Genomic DNA, 17,763 nt, shown 5'->3' with positions numbered 1-17,763 from the left:
TCCAAACCAAACTCATTGCATAAAGGGATTCTGATTTCTAGCCATCCTACAGGAGAAAGTATCTGACAATGTGTCAATGCCACCTATAAAGTTTTCAGTGGCTAATTCCTCTTAAGTGGACACCCCATTCTTTTTTTCATAGTCTGTTCTTAGTCTGAACACCTCCCATGTTGTTGGCAGGAGCCATGGCGCCAGCTCTAGCTCATCGCCAGCCTCTGTGCCACAGCAAAACGCTGCCCGGTCCTGCACCATCCTCACAGCTGTTCTTAAGTGTGATCCCACTGAGGCAGCCCCCGTGTCAGCCCATCTTGTCGAGAGTGTTCCTCTCTATTGCTGCTGTTCTGCTTTAGCAAGCACATGTCCTTCTCTACGGACGGGTCTCTCCTTACAACCTGTCCAAACACTTGAGACACAGTCTTGCCTTGTCTCTAAGAATCACCTCATTGAGTTTCTAAGCCTGTAATCCTTGTGGATGCAGATTACCACATTCTTCTCCTATTGAACTTCTGGTGGGCAAAAACCAGGAACATTTTGGTTCGCAGCTGAGCGCTTAGCTATCGTGTCACCAGGGCTGCTTTCTGTGTAATTAGCTTTGACAGTCTAATCGAAGTACAACAGCCAGACAAGACCCAGTTCTGTTCTTTGAACATTCACCATTTTGTTTCTCAGCCACTTTCCTCAGGAAGCTTTAGAAATGGCCGATTTCCCAGGGAAGGGAATAATGCTTGCCTGTGGATACAGGAAAGGGGGTGCGGGGAAAGGGGCAGCTGATAGCAAGGATCACTGTATAACCCCACTGGAGGGCAGTGAATAACAGAATTGCAGGTGAATGGATATACTGAATGGGGTAAAGACGGCAACCCCCCTCACAAAAAAATCAAAACAATAATAATGATCTATAATAATAAGGGTTCCTGGGGGAAGGTTTGGGGAGGGTGGAGATATAGGGAAGTTCAAGAAGAAAGAAAATGTTTTGAACTGACCGTGGTAGCAATTGTACAATTATGCTCAATCTAATTGAATTATGGAATGTTATGATAACCATAAGAGCTCCCAATAAAATGATTTATAAAAAGAAACACAGAATTTTTTTACAGAGAAGAAAAGAGGAAGGCCCTCGATGAGGTGGGCTGACACAGGGCTGCAAGGGCGGACCCAAGCACCATCTCTGAGTGTGAGGCTGGCTGGCTTTTGCCCTCTTGTGCGTGGGGTCACTATGAATTGGCGCCAAATTAAGGGCCCCTAACAACAACAAGGGAAATAAAAATTTAAATACAAGGGGTGTTTTTTTTTTGAGGGGCGAGTAATGGCTAATTTCTTAAGGAAGACTAGTCACGTGATCGAGGTCATGTTCTCCACTGGCTTGAGTGGTTTTGAATCACAAGGACACTGTGCAAAGGCTGCCATTTAGGGGCGTTAGGCTGAGCGCACACTCTCTTGTATGACACGAGAACACAATGGTACGGCGAGGAAAAATGTGTGTTTATGACTCCACAAATTTTCAACCTGTCCTCTTGCATAGGCAGCTATTAAATGCTTTTTTTGCTTTTCCTTTCCCATGATAATGACCTCTGATTGAGTTGTACTTTAGACTCAGCTTTGCCTAGAACCAGCAAACGCCCTTAGGGAACAAACTGACTCACTATCACCAGGTCTCTCATAATATTTCTGCCCGTCTGGAAACATTAGTGGCTTACTTGATGTCATTTCCACAGCTCTTTGATGTCTTTATGAACAACATATTATTTTAAAATGTATCTTTTTTTTTCGGCTTTGCAGTGGAAGCATTGGCCTTTCACAACCAACTGCAGCCTTTCAGAAGAAGAATTCAAGCAAACTTATTTTAACAATATGCTGCATTATGTAATTATTCGTATAAAGAAAAAACAGTGTCTCCACATGTATTTGCACAGCAATTGTATGTGTTAAGCAAGATGTACAAAAATCTGTCTATTCTATGGATTAGAAAACTAGGACTCAATCAAGCAAATTGCTTATAAAACATCAATGTAACAAGAGATATATATGTTTAACAAATAAACACAAACCTGGACATAAACACATATGCAGATATTCATGTTATAATTGCAACCTTAAGACCAGCAGAACAATTTTGTATCTTGTTGCCTCGTTTCAAACATTAAAACTACCCCCAAACTACATATGTGATGGGGTTGATTGGGTCCTAAAATAAAGACCCTGCCTTCCAATGTTCTTCCTGCTCTTCTGCCACAGGGAATGCTGGGAATGCCATCATTCCCAATGTTGCAACTTCAGATGAGGCGATCCTGAGGCTTCTTTTCCAAACAGATACTTCTGAAGTGAGAGAGACAGAGACAGAGACAGAGAGAGAGAGAGAGAGAGAGAGAGATTCTATTTTATATAGCTATAGATAGCAAAATGAGAGTGAAATCTGTAGGAGAGGACAACATGGCATGAGAAGTAGCCAGAGTGCTGAAGGTCATGAAAACAAAGCGAGTGGAGAAAGTGAAAATTTCACCAAGTCTCAGAAATCAAACACCGGAACCAGATGGTCAAGGGCGTGTCTGTTTGGCGTCTCAGTGTGATGATGTTTAAATTGAATATGAATGTCTTAGAGGAGCAAGATTTGTTCACTTCTACACAGTCCCCAGTAAGTCCTATCTTTTGTTCATTGATGTTTCCCTTTTGCCTCTTGAAAGCATTTGAACTCGTAACCCTTCCCAAGTTAAATCATTTCATTTTACAGACGACATCCTGAGCCCAGAGAGTGACATGTCTGACTTAATGCAACATCTCCTTCTGGTCGTTGTTCTCTGAACGCCCCTTGTCAGATGAGTTCATAACCTATTAATCATTAGTTTATCAACTGGTTGTTTCACGGTACAACACTCTCTTTCTTTCATTCTTCCTTTACCACTAGACCGCCTCTTCTTTCCCCCACTCATAAAAGAACACTCCATTTAGACTCAGATGATTGATCTAAGGCCAATGGCTAGAAAATGTGAAGCAGATTTCAACTAGATGACAGAATCATTAACTTTCTGTGGAATTCAGTTGCCCCCCACAGGGACAAGAGGGTTTGAAACGACAGGACTGTCACTGGGGCAGTTCCAGCAGAAGTCAGCAGTCCCAAAGAAAGATGCCATGCCCTCACGGAAACTTTATTCTATCTGATTGCAGACAGATGTAAATCATATTGGAAACATCTTCAGTGGTAGCCACAGTCCCGTCTATGTAGGAGTTCATTTCCAGGACTGCACCTACACTACGTTAGTTCCATTTGTATCCGGATCTGTATGTGCCCCTGGACACGCAAGTGCCGCCCACTTGTTTAACATAACTACATTCAGTATTTATTTATTCATTTTCTAAAATTCCGTTTCTAGTGTGAACAATGTTGCGGGTGCAGGGTCCGACCTCCTCTGACTGCAAAAGGCGGCAGGAGAATCCGATCGCACAACAGGGCAGATCTTCTGGGGCTGAGGTCAGCCCGGCCTCCCCCCTCCTCCCTTCTCTCCCCAGCTCTTGATCTAATCATCCCTCGCACGGCGACACACAATTCACACACTGCACTCACAGTGATGGCGCGTGTAGGGAAGTCAACAGGCTACCATTTGAAATCAGAAGCCGCAGCGACTCTTTCCAATGACCCTCCCAGGCGTGTCTTGCTCCCTGGCCCTCGGTCCCTCCGCTCTGCAGCGCCTTGCCTGCGACCCTGGGCAAGGTCGACAAACTCGTTTGAGCACTGCCGATGGAGGCAAGGAACACACTGCGCTGCCAAAAGCCTCGACTCAAAACTCGACCCAATTCCATTGGAGAGCAAAGCCCGTTTCCCAGATTCCGTGCCCGGAGGGCAACACACCCCAGCACGGTGCCTCCTGCCATCGTTCACTAGAGCAGGGGCTCTCCACCTTCCTGAGCCGCCCCCTTCCACACAGCGCCTCAGGTGGTGGTGACCCCCACCATAACATTATTTTCGTTGCTACTTCATCACTGTCATTCTGCGACTGTGATGAACTGGGTGACCCCTGTGAAAGGGTCGTCGACCCCCAAAGGGGTTGCGACCCACAGGTTGAGAAGCGCTGCAGTAGCAGCTCTGCTCTGTGCTTTGGGTGCCATGGGCTCTGTTGCTACGGTTGCTTCTGCACTTCTCTTGTCTCTGACTCTGAGTGAGGAGGGTCAGCACAGCTCCACATGACACACGTGGATATGTGTCACAGACACACATAGACGCTTCATATGCAAGAGCAAATGAATATTGAGAAAACAGCCTAGCCTAGTCCAGATAGTCTGTAAGTCCGATATTAGCCCCTATATCTGATAGCAATCTATAAATTTCTCTTCAGACTCAGGAAACACATACAATGATGGTGACTGCAGGAAGAGCACAGGCCGGTGGGTGGAAAGTCTTGTGGATCCAGTGGTGGTGGAAGCATCTCAGCACTGGTGTGGGTCTCCACGTGGCTGCTCCGGCTCCAGGGCTCTGGCTGCATGAGCATAGCTCCATCAGGCTCATTGTCAGTAACGTCTCGCAGGAAGTGAGTGAGTGTCCCACCTCCAACAAGCTATTTGTCTCCCGACCAGCTCCAAATGAGGTCATCAAGCTGCGACCTGGTTGACAGGCTAAACTCCACCGCTTCACTCTTAACGTCTCAAGTTGACAACAGATTCTGTAACTACCACCGCTGCCGACTGTGAGGTTGGTAGCTTGAACCTGTGAGCTACTTCATGGGAGAAAGGTGAGTCAGTCTTCTTCTGCAGTGGAGCAGTCCTGCTCTGTCCTTCAGGCACACTACAAGTAGAACCGACTACAACTGTGGATGTGGTTTGGGGGACAGGGTGTGTACTATAGAAATGGATGCCAAATAAACTGTTTTTCTAAGAGATTTGGATTCGCTTACGTATACGTAGAAATGAAAGATTTCTTTTCTTTTCTCTCTTTCCATGTTAAGCAGAGAAGCAAAACTATTTTTGACCCTTTGTCAAATCCTCAACTAATGAGATGTTTGGAGATCCATAAGGCTAGACAATACGGCCGGGCTAATTGAGTTCCTAGAAGATTGCGCCATAATGCTTCTAGCACATAGGGTGGTTTGCAAACTTCCTAGAGTTTGTACGCAATTATCACTTAGCTCACAATTTCAAGAGTTTGTTTTCATAAAACTGATGCAGCAGCTTGGAATGGAGAAAGAACTGGAAGAGGAATGGTACCGGTTCTCCAGTGTGGAGCCTGCTACCAATCCAAGGTCGTGGAAGCTAGCCCGTGTTCCGACTTGTGTTGTTAGCAACTGATCGGGAAAGGAAAGGCACATGTTTCTTCCTGGCACACCCATCCATTGTCTAAATAGTTAGAATTATTAGCAAACTTCTTTCTAACACCCTCCTACCTATTAGATCAGAAGATTATGATAAATATTTATTTTTTGGTACTACGGATTTTATTATATGCAGATGTCAGTGTATATAAAACAACCCTTGTGCAATAGAAATTCATGAAAATTCAGAGCGGTAGATGTTAAGGACTGAACCATGTAACTGCAAAGACAAGCTTTGGTACAAGCTTCAAATGTAACTCTCCTTGAATAGTCACTGGTTCATGAAAAGTGGCTTAGGAAACCTGGGAAAGATTTATCTTATGACAAAAATGAACAGACTTTCTGAGGTCTAAAGGGATTTGTACTTGAAGATACTCCGGGCAGCAGGGGGGCATGTTGAGCATTCTGCAGACAAAACTGCTTCAAATCTGTAGCTGCCTGGGAAACTTTCACATGGTTGAGCCCGGCCTCCGGAAGGAGCTGCTGAACCACTTTCTTCATGGCGGCGACCCTGGAAGAGCCAGACACGGCAAGCAACAGGGCTAGGAGACATTCATTTCTGGGTCATTTGCTCGGCAGGTGAGTTGGCTGGACAAGACAGCAAGGCAGCATAGCAGGGGCGATAAATATTTCTATGAAATAGGCTTGACATAAATATTGACATTTGAACTTGCCTTCTACCAGTGAAGAAGCTAGTATATTTGTGTATGTAAAGTAGGTTTGTATATTATTTAGTACATATGTAAGAAGAACTATTGTCAAGGTAACATATATCAAGAAAATGTTTTGGATTTTTGGGGTTCAAATCCAATCACTACCATATAGCCGTGTGACACAAAGCAAGTGATTGCAGTGCTCTGCGACGTGTTTCCTTTATCTGTCAGATGGGGTCAACAGAACTTACCTCGCTAGATGTATTATGATAGTTAAATATGATCATATATTGTGTTAGTCCAGGTTGACTAGAGAAATTCATAGACACTCATATGTGTATAGAAAAGAACTTTATATAAAGAGTAATTGTATATTAAGAAAACATCCCAGCCCCGTCCAGATCAAGTCCATAAGTCCGTATAAGCCCAAATGTCCATTACCAGTTTACAAATTCCTTTTCAGACTTATGCAACACATCAATGACGCCGAAGGCAGGAAGCTCACAAGCCAGCGGGTGGAAAGTCTTGTGGATCTGGTGGCAGAGGAAGCAGCTCAGGTCTGGTGTGGGTCGCCCACATGGTTCCTCCAGTTCCAGGGCTCTGGTTCCATCCGCATAGCTCAATGTGGCTTGTCAACAAGAATGTCTTGTTGACAGAGTGTGTATCTGGCCTCCATTGAGCTATTTATCTCCATTTTGCCTCCAAATGAGGTCATCAAGCTGTGACCTGATTAACTGGTTAGACTCTACCCTTAGCAAGTTGACAGATTATGTAAATGCCACACCAAATAAGTGGTAGGGGGAAAGTGCTCAGTGATTCTTAATTCATGTGAGTCATTTCTAAAATGAATTAAGGTTTGTGATATAGACCTCTTGTATTATTTTTAAGGCAGTATTATTGAAGTATGATTATTATAACTGCATGTATTTCAAGGGTACAATTTAATACACTGAGATGTATGTGTATATCCATGAAACCACCACCACTACCAATGTGGGGAACAAATTCATTAATTCTCAAAATGTCCTTGGGCCCCTTATTGTCCCTCTCTCGTGGCTTCTCTGACCCTCTCTTCCCCAGGCAGTTGGCTGTCATTATAAGTTAGCTTGTATTTTCTAGAACATTGTATAACTGGAAATATGGAATATGTGTTCCTTTTCATCTAACTTTTTACTTAGCATAATGATTTTGAGATTCATACTTATTGTTGAATATATCAGCACAATAGTTTACTAACATTTCTTTTGGGTTGTGGGTCAATACTGTAAAGAATTTTTTGAACATTCTTGTACAAGTAGTTCCATATGCATATACTTTTATCTGTCTTGGATGCGTACTAAGAAATGGAATGGCTGTATCATATAGTAAAGGCTTGATGTTTTAAGAAACTGCAAAAATCTATTCCAAAGTACTTGCACCATTTTACACCATAACATTGCTGTATGAGAGGCTGGTTCCTCTACATCTTTGTCATTGCTTGGTATGGCCAATGTCTTAAATTCTGTCTATTGTACATGTTGTGTCCTGATAGCTCGCTGTGTTTTTAATTTACGTTTCTCCAACAGCTAAAGGCGAGTATAGGGAGTTACACATCGGGGATGCTAACTGTAGGGTCGGCACTTAGACACACCGGCTGCTCTGGAAGAGAAAGCGGAGTCCTGCTGTGCCTGAACCACCAGGGCAGTTCTTCGCTGTCCTCTAGGCCGAGGGTGCTCTGACTTAGAATAGACTCCTTGGCAGTGTCTTTGGCACTTTTTTTTAGTGACTAAAGATGCTGAGCATTTATTCAAACACATATCTGACATTCATACACCTTCTTTTGTAATGTATCTACTAAAAATTTTAGCCCGTTGAAAATTTCTGTGGTTTGCTTTATTCTTGGATTTTTGAGAATACTTTACATATTTTTGATATCAGTCCTTTATCAGATATATCCTTTGTAAATATGCTTTCCCAGTGTTTGGCTCAATTTTATTTCTCTTACAAGTATTTCCCAAAGAGCATATTAGAAAAAGAAGTTTTTCCTCCCATATTGGGCAGCTACCCAGCCACTCACTTTATTTATTTATTTTTTAAAGATCATTTTGATGGGGACTCTTACAGCTCTTACGACAACCCACATATCAATTGTATCAACATATTTGTACATGTTGCCACCGTTATCTTCTAAACATTTACTTCTTATTTGAGTGCTTGGAATCAGCTCCTCTTTTTTTACCTTCTCTCCTCCCTCGCGATCCCTTGATAAAGGATACATTATTATTATTTTCATATCTTAACACCGACTGTGGTCTCCCTTTCCCCACTATTTCTGTTGTTGGTCCCTGGGGTGTCCGGAGGTGGGGGAGAAGGGTGTGGTTATGTGTCAATCGCTGTGATTGGCTTCCCCTTCCCTCCTCTCCTCACCTTCCTCCTACCCTCTTGGTAACGCTATTCTCATTTCTGTTCCTGATGGGTTTATTTGCCCTGAATTCATGTATCATGAGCTCTTATCTGTTCCAGTGCACATGCTCCTGTCTACTCCAAAGTGAAAGGCAGGACTGGGGTCATGATTAAGAGGGGGTTGAGGAAGCCTCAAGGAATCCAAGGAATATGATTTTTTTATTTTTATGAGATTGGATATATCAATTTGTTTTCAGATTTAAAATGTATAATCAATATTTGTCTTACATAAGGTCGTAAAGATGTTTTCTGATGTTTAAGTCTAGATGTTTTAAAATGTTCAGTTTTGTATTTGGGTCTATGATGTATTTTGAGTTAACATTTGTATATGATGTGGGGAATGGGTCAAAATTTATTTATTTTGTATATGAATGACCCGCTTATTCTAGAAATGTTTGCTGAAAAACTATCCTTAGTCTACTGAATTGCCTTTGCACCTTGTTAAAAATGAATGGTCATTATAGGAGTTGACCAGTATTTCTAGATTATTTTCTTGTTCCATTGATCTACTTGTTTTTCTTGATGTCTTGATTTCTTTAGCTTCCTAATAATTCTTGAAATTCCATAATGTAACTTCTAAACTTGTGCTTCCTTTTCAAATTTGTTTTGATTAGGTTCAGTCCTTTGCAGAGCTATATGAACTTGGGCTTCAGCAGGTCATCTTATCAAACTGCCAGAACTGTTATTTGCATCATGTTGAATCTATGGCTCAATTGGGCACATCTTATCAATAGTGAATCTCATAAGACATAAGTAAAAAGAGTAATTCTTTCCATTTATTTGGTCTTCTTTAATTTCTTTTATTCAAATATAAGTTGAAGCTTAAAAACACTGAAACAAGCCTATGAGAACCAAAATACCACCTTGAGCATATCCCACCTAATTTTAGAGACCATCTCAAGAATAGATTAGATACATTGAGCATTAATAAATGAAGACCATATGAGTTGTGGGATAGCATAAACACACCACACCTGAAGAAAGCAAACAATCAGTTCCCATTCCCCACCCTAACGTCCCCATTATAACCCTAAAAGGAGCTATTTACTGCATCTGTATCCTGGATTTCATATACAGAAAATCACAACAAAAACAAACAAACAAACAAACCCAACATCAGTTGCTCTATGACTCACTTGTGTACCTGGAAACAGTTTCATCATTTTAGAGCTGACCATTAACACTTGCTCTACGGAATCAGAACCATGTACAGTCTAGGGCTAATCATCCCCACAGAGTGAGTAAGCTCTTCCTGGAGACCCACCTAAAGGCCTTGGCATTATGACACGTTCTAGTGTGGCTAGTGAGACCAGGCATGATCTTGCCTTACGGGTGAGAGTTTCACATGCTTCCCTTGAACCCCAGTGCTGGGCGGCGCACTGATAGGCAGGCACTGATGGGTATCCTGTTACACATTTAGAGCTGCACCCCCCCCCACCCCGAGATCTCCATGAATCTCTCTATGTGAAGCTCCTGGGTATCTGTGCAAAGGATGCACCTTATTGGATGATGCACACTTTATAAACCAGGGGTTGGCAACATTTTTCTGTAAATGGCCAGATGGTAAGTATTTTAGCCTCTTTGTGGTCCATATGGTTTCTGTTGCAACTATTCTGCCATACCATTGTAGCCTGAAAGCAGCTATAGAAAATACATAAAGCAGCTATAGAAAATACATAAATGAACGAGCATGGCTGTGGTCCAATAAAACTTTATATGCAAAAACAGGTGCTGAGCCAGATTTGGCCCACAGGCTGGAGTTTGATGACTCACCCAACTTTCTACCTTCTGAATGTTATTTGAGATAGAAAGCCTTATTCTAACAAAATTCAAAGCAGACAGTCAAGTACATCATTGTGGAAACTTTTCAGATGGGTGTACGCTGTCACTTGCCTTCATTATTTTTGCTTCTGTTTTTGAAATGCTAAGTAGTGAATCGTTTAATGCTGACATTTAAGCTAATTGCTCTTTAATGTACATTTGACATGAGGCAACATATTGCAATCTAAAAATAATTAAGATAAATCATTTGCTTATATTGCTGTGGCAAAGGCAAATCATTTTTTATCTCCCTTCCTCTCAGGGAGTTCTGCCGTCAAAATAGAGCCTGGGTATTTGCCATGAACTGCACCTCGGTGTCTCTTGTGAAGGACCGGGCAGTAGTGCGGTGGGGAAGCCCAGGCGCAGCTCCCCAGGCTTGTTCTGGATGCTGGCTCTGTCATCAGAAGACCTCCCCAGAAGGGGCTGCATTCCAGGGTCTGCAGGGCTGAATTCCTCTGGAGCACTTTGGCAGACAGCCAGCTTGCTAGGAAGGATTAGATTCTGTCTCCCTGCCTCCTACTTAAACACCAAAAAGATTTTCCCCTTCAAGTTTTAGAAAGACCGGCTCCAGCCAGCAGGACTGACAAGTGTGCACAATTGTGAGTGGAATATCCCTGGAATTATGCTATACAAATAGGTCATAGTTGAATAACCAGTCTGTGCGAATTATTCTCTTTACAGGGCACAAAATAGCAATCCTCACAGTTTTCTCTAGGGGGATTATACCGCCAACTAACAACTGTCGCAGAGCACAATACAATTCTGAGTAGAATGGGCCATTTGTTTCCCAAGGTACTTCACTTTTTAGTTATAAAGTTAACTGATCATATTTCCAAAGGCTGTTGCAGTGCATGTTCTTTAAAGGGACCCGATTCTCCATCGTTGCTACGCAGGGCAAGGTTCCAGCGTTATTCTGTGTGATTACAGTTATTTCTAGACATGGGCAATTGGTTAGTTCTTTGTAAATGTAGATTTGGGGCAAACCTTAATTAAATACTTTCACCATTTTCTATGCTCTTATTATTCTTGAAAAGAAGTAAATTTTATGAACAGATTCATCATCCATCCAGATAATTAAACAAATTCCCATTTAACACATCTGTATAATAAGTCTTTGCTCAAATTCGAGCTAGGGCGGTAGGAATATTTTCCACCCCTGTATTCTTTCTTAGCAGCAAGCGGAGCCTACCACAGAGTTTATATCATTAGATAATTGTGATGAAAATGAATGAATGAAAATAATGCATCAAAGCAGACGGGGTGTCAGAAAAACCATTGAGATGAACAGTGGCCACATTCACACAGAAAAGAGCAACTTTAATTTTAGCATGCTTCTCTGTGGGGTCATTTCTGTTTGACCTAATTTATTGTGCCATCCTGGCCAATAAACACATGTGGGGTTAAGTGAAGGGTGGAGGGATAAGTGGCTCAGTGAGCCTCGCCTTTCTAGTTCTCAAGGCTTTTGCTTTGTGATGGTCGCACCAGGGTGCAGCTGCCTTAGCCAGTTCCCTGCTTCATATTGCAAGGCTGACTTCCTACAAGACATCCCCAAGGAGAAGCCACATGGACCTACCCCCATGCAGCCCTGGGTACTGGAGCAGCCGTGTGGAGACCGCTGCAGTACTGAGATGCTTGCACATTCACTGACTTGGTTTTCCTCCTGCAGTTGGCATCACTGCGTCTGTTTTGTGAGATGGAGGAGGACTTTGTGGATTGGTGTTGGACATATGGGCTAATGTTGGACTTGTGGGCTTGGGCAGCACTGGGTTGGGATGTTTTCTTGATGCGCACCTAACCTTTATATAAAACTCTCTCTTATACCTGAGTTTCTGTGGATTTGTTTCTCTAAAGTCCCCAGACTATCACACGGTTGAATAGGTTCTCCTAAGAAGTTTAATCCTTCAGGGAACTCTATCGTGTTAAAAACAATCTATGAGAAGCATCTGAGAAAAGAAAAGCAGTTCTGGTGGTGAAGGGGTTAAGTGCTTGGCTGCCCACTGAGGGTGGGTAGTTTGAGCCCATCAAAGATACAGTGGTCAGCTTCGCTGAAGATTGAGGGCACATTTTACTCTGTCCCACAGGCTATGGACTTGATGGCGAACGAAGACTTTGGTTGTACTTTTCTGGTCTTGGAAAAAAGAGGGGAGGCTGGTGGAGGAGGAGGAAGTGGGTATGAATGAAGGAGATCGAAGAACTTCCTTTACTTAAGGTTTCCTTTGTGGTGGCATAGTGGTTACTCTTTGGGCTGTGATCTACAAGGTCAGCAGTTTAAAACCACCTGCTGCTCGATGGGAGAAAGACTGGGCTTTCTACTCCCGTTAACAGAGACAGTCTTGGAAACTCACAGGGGCAGTTCTACCCTGTCCTATGAGGTCACTACGAGTCGGCATCCACTTGATGGCTGTGATTTTGTTGGTGTATCTACTTAGCCTTATTCTTGTAGCCTGCCAGCAGTCAAAGGAAATCTGGAAACAGAACGTATTTGCTTTTATTGGTGCTCTTTTCTAAAATCAATGTCAAGACTTGTAGCTCAAAAGGTTAATTTGCATTTTCTCTTGAAAACGTTTGTGTGCATTAAACAAGTAAGGTCCCACATAAAGGACTCCTGGAACATAGAGAAATTAATGGCAGCCCCAGTATTACAGTATTATGCTATGTCACACTTCATAGCAGATGTAGAGACTAATGTAGTCACCATCATAAAGCTTTAGGTGAGGTATTTAGCAACTTGCCCAAGAAACTGTATCAGCTCCTGATTCTCAAGTGTTCTGGAGTTTTTAATTCTTTTTATTTTTCTGTCTTCATTGTATTGGTTTCTAACTTTTTTGAGTTGTGGTCAGAAAGGGTAATTTGAATAGTAATTGTTGTTTTAAATTGCTATAAAGCGCCAACCCATCTCCCACATGCCTGTTTTTATAAAAGCGCTTCTGTTATGAGGTGAAGAATTCTAACCACGTCTTTAGTTATATTTAATGTTTTAATGTTTTGGGCTGGGAGATATGTGTTAAAAACCTCTCACTATCATGGTAAATTTGTCAAGTTTTTGAGATTTTAATTTCTTTGTTTGAAGCAAAATTAGGTAGATTGAAGTTTAGAATTGCTATATCCTGCTGGTAAATTAAATCTTCCAACAGAGGAGAGATGGAGCCAGTATATCTGGCTCACAAGAGCTGAGTATACACATCTCTTTCCACCTCTGCATTCCGTGACTATATTTGGTAGCTTGCTATCAGTCATGGGAGTATTGACACCACAAACCTTAGCGCACCACACCGCACGTACAGAGATGTCACACCTCCTTGCGGGACAGCCAGTTCACTAGTGCATGGCTTCTATCGGAATGCACACTCCTCCTCTTTAGTTCTCAATATGATTTGCCTTACAAATATTCTGATGAGTATGAAAACAGCAGCACGTGAGTTCTTTGGTTACATGAGCGAGGGGATACTGTGTGTCTCCAGGAGGTATTTGAATGACTTTTGCCAGGTAGCTGGATGCATTATCAAGCATGATACGCTTTGAATTTAGTCTATCAGCTGACACTAGAATGGTGGGTATTAAACAGGTGGAAAACACCCAATGTTGGAAAGGACGTGAAGTAATCCGTAATTAGTGTGAGTGTAAATTGGACTGACCACTAGGAAATGCGTTTTCATCTGCTTCTTTGATGATTCAATAATTTCATTCATAGGTGAAAGAGAAAAGTCCACAAAAACATAGTAGCATCACCCATAGTAGCCACCACATGGAAACCAAATTACACCCAATGGAACTTAATTACACCCAATGGAAACTAACCAAATTACATCAATATTTGATTGGTCAAAGAAATTGTATATATATATACATAGACCATATAAAACCAATGAGCAAGGATGAGAGATTATTATACACAGCAATTTGGATGAGTTAAAGATAACACTAGGACATAAGGAGGCACTAATTTCCTTGATATCAAGTTCTAAAACTGACCAAAAAAATCTTGGGAAAATCACAACGGTTCTCTCTCTTTGAAGGCAGAGTGATTGAGCAAGTCACCAAAAGGCTTCTGGGGTGCATGATACTGGTGGTTCAGTTTTTAAAAACTTAATCAACCTGAGCAGTTAGGTTTTGTGCATTTTTCCATATGTAAGTAATCTTTAATGACAAATATTAACTTCTACAACCCTCTTATCAGCCAGTCTGGCCCTGGACTCTCAGAGCAAAATTAAACACATGGCCATCAAGTCAACGCCAACTCATGTTGTTGTTGTTGTGTTACACAACCTGCCATCAAGTCGGCTCCAACTCGTGTTGTTGTTTTTGTGTTAACAACATGCCATCAAGTCGCTTGTGACCCAGAGCGAGCCCGTGCGCAGCAGAACAGCCTTCTGCTCCACAGTCGCAAAGTTGGAATGGAATCCGTCTACTTTCCCGCGCGTCCTGACACTATGTAGGATGTCCAGAGCCGCACATCATTACAGGAGCAGGGAATCTCTCTTTTTCTCCATATCATCTGCTGGGTTTGAACCCGCGACCTTGTAGTTAGTTAGCAGTCCAATGATTAACCAAGAGGGGCCACCAGGCCTCTTTTCCTTTAAAGTGAAGCTGGGGAATATTTTTCACTGTTGTCTGTCTTTGGAAAACGGGTGTCTACCCTCCCAGTGTTTCACGTTATTACTGATGCGCTAGCTTTTCTGAGCCCTGAATGTTTTTTGAGTGATCTCAGACCCTACACAGCCACGAAACAAGACGCTAGGTCATCTGAAATTGGTAGTGAGAATGCTCTTTAGAGAGGAGGACGGTGAGACTTCTTAAGACTGAGGTAGATAAATTGCCAGCAATATTATTTTTAAATGCTTTATAGCAGTGAATAATCTGGTCATTACCATGGTCAGAGTTTAAAAAAGAAAATCAAATGAGAAGAATATTTCTGCAATGGAGATCCTAGCCTTATCACCTACTGGTTTGAGTCATATGGAACTTTGTTAATTTATGCACATACAATAATTTGTATTCCTTGTGCATTTGTAGATCAATCTACTTGCTAGAGCTTAATTGTTGTTAGCAGCCAACAAGTCAGTTTTGACTCTGAGTGGCCCTGTGGACACCGGATTGAAATACTGCCCAGTCTTGGCCCATCCATCAGCTGATTACTATGTTTGAGCCCATTGTTGGAGTCGCTGTGTCATGCTGGCTCATTGAGACTCTTTCACTGACCAAGCATGACGTCCCTTTCAGAGCAATCGCCTCTCCGAGTAGCAGGTTCGAAATACATTGAGATCCCTCTTGTCATCCTTCTCTCTGAAGAGCATTCTCCCTGAACTTCTAAGACATATCTGCTGGCTCCTCCGGCCGTCCATGGTGCTTTCCGTATTCGGCACCACCCCGTCGTTCAAGTGCACCAATTCTGCTTACTTAACACCCCTGCGCCCCCTCCCCCCGATCCACACTCGTGGCATCTTCGCGGACGTGCACAGAGTTGCAAAAATTTTGAGTTATCTGATTCTCACTTTCCCAACTGAGGCCAAACAAGACACTTCGCCTTTCGCTGCAGCTCTCCTACACTCAGCGAGCGTCTCTTTTTCACCGCCTGTCTAGGGCCGTTTGTTTTGTTTTGCAGTTTTACGTTATTTGTTCGTGATTCGCGGTTTCAAATGGTGTGCTGGAGGAAGTGCTACCTTGTAGTCCTCAGCACAAGAAGCCATAATGTGCCCTAGTGAGGGAAAACACATTCGATAAGCTTCATTCACGAAGAACTTATTAGCTTATTGGCCTCAATTTCACCGTTAATGAGTCAAATATATATGTATAAAGATGCCCTAGACAGAAACACACATAACACAAGGTTATGTACTATAGGCTGACAAAAATGTGACCAAAGGCTCACAGAGACCTTACCCTGTGTTTCCCCTAGGAATGATGCTTTGGTATTCGATAATTCAGACTTCATGGCTATTTTATAGAATTTAACTCCTGGAAATAGTGAGAATTGATTGAATTTCTCCCTAATAGTCTCTGTATAAAGCCTGTCAAGTTCTTAACTTCACGCGTTTCAGTCTCATCAGTTGTAAAATTAGACTGTTGTCCTAGTCAGAGACTAGGTTTTGGTATAAACGAGGTAATATATTTTATTACCTTATACACCATAAAGCATTATAAGTGTATGTTGTAATCATTATGCACCTGGTAGCATATTAACAAGTTCAGCCTGCATTTTACCTCCCTGTAGTTTTAGTTTTATCTGGAAACCAGGCTTGTATATGCTGGGAAATAAAGAAATAGGAGACAGTCACATCCATACGCAAAATGCAGGGAAATGAAAATGCACCTTGGCAAAGAAAAAATCAAGTATTTGCGAAATTTCAAAATAAGCCGTAGGCGTGACTGCTCTGGCCATCGACATCGCTGTTTGCTTCCCTTAGCCTTTTGATGATCGCCCCCCCATCACTCACAGACCCCAATGATCCACTAGAGGCCCACAAACACGGCAGCCCCTTGTGGGCCCCGCCGAATGAGAAGGTTCCTAATATGTGCACAAGCAAGTGCGAACGGTTTTGAGCGCCCGGCCCGCTTTCTTCTGGTGCTAGAGGAGGGCCTGCCTGGCAACAGTCTGTGGCAAAAGTGTTTACATGTGGGCTCTGCAATGTTTATGGATGAGTAATAAGATATTCATAATATTATTATAAAAATGGCATAGCTATCAAAAGGAGAAATTCATTAAAATGCAGGTGGGTTAGTATTTGAAGAAAAATTACACACACACACATGCACATATGCAGCAAACGCTTTGTTTCCCAGCCTACCAAGATGAAGCAAGTCATAACCTAGCTGGCAGTGTACCGAACTCCATGTGTTTCACATACATTAGCAAGGCTGAAACAATACCTCAGTGTCCAACCAAGAGATGTATGTCAAGAAAAGCAGGCAAGCATCTGCCCCAACAAGGCTGTGGAGCACAGACATAGGAACACAGAAGCTGACGGGATTGTTTACAAAGTCTTGGACTGGCAGGCATCTCAGGAGAAGTCGAGCGGGGCCAGTGGGTGGAATGGCAGCAGACCCCGGAGAGGGGAGTGGGCTCCCTGATGGTAGCCAGCTGGCGCTGTCAGCAAGGAAGGGGCTCAAGCTGCGCACGCTCAGGGTGTGTTACCTCGTGATGTCACAGCTGGCTGGGGCGTCTCGAATTCCTGATTTCATGCCTTTCAGGAACCATGCCTCGGTGGCTAGGACCCAGGCAAAGCTATTTAAAAATTTAAAAAATATAAATGCTTTGCTCTGGGATGCCTCTTGTGATGGCCACAAAAGCACAACATTTTGTGTCTTCCTGTCACTTCATTGTCTACTAACATACCACATAGGGGTTACGGAGAAAATGTTTGACTTCAAGAATAGAGTTCCTGGAGTCTTGAATATGTCATCCTGACATTTTAAATATCTCCTTGGCAAACAGAGACTATACGGGGGGCACAAGATACACTGAGGCTGTGAATGAGAGTTGACTTTCTTCAACGTGAAGCCCTGGTTGGGGCTACAGAGCTTTAGTTAACCTCTTTCTGTTTATCAAAAAC

At 42.6% G+C, this 17,763-nt stretch overlaps 1 pseudogene; it reads right to left on the bottom strand.

Annotated features, from left to right (window-relative positions):
* Positions 1-5,615: 5,615 nt before the first annotated feature.
* LOC142455522 (guanine nucleotide-binding protein G(I)/G(S)/G(O) subunit gamma-5 pseudogene) lies at positions 5,616-17,392 on the bottom strand (annotated as a pseudogene).
* Between the last annotated feature and the right edge of the window lie 371 nt (positions 17,393-17,763).

The sequence above is a fragment of the Tenrec ecaudatus genome, chromosome 8 (assembly GCF_050624435.1).
Source record: "Tenrec ecaudatus isolate mTenEca1 chromosome 8, mTenEca1.hap1, whole genome shotgun sequence".
Taxonomy (NCBI): domain Eukaryota; kingdom Metazoa; phylum Chordata; class Mammalia; order Afrosoricida; family Tenrecidae; genus Tenrec; species Tenrec ecaudatus.
This window is presented reverse-complemented; position numbering and strand designations above follow the sequence as displayed.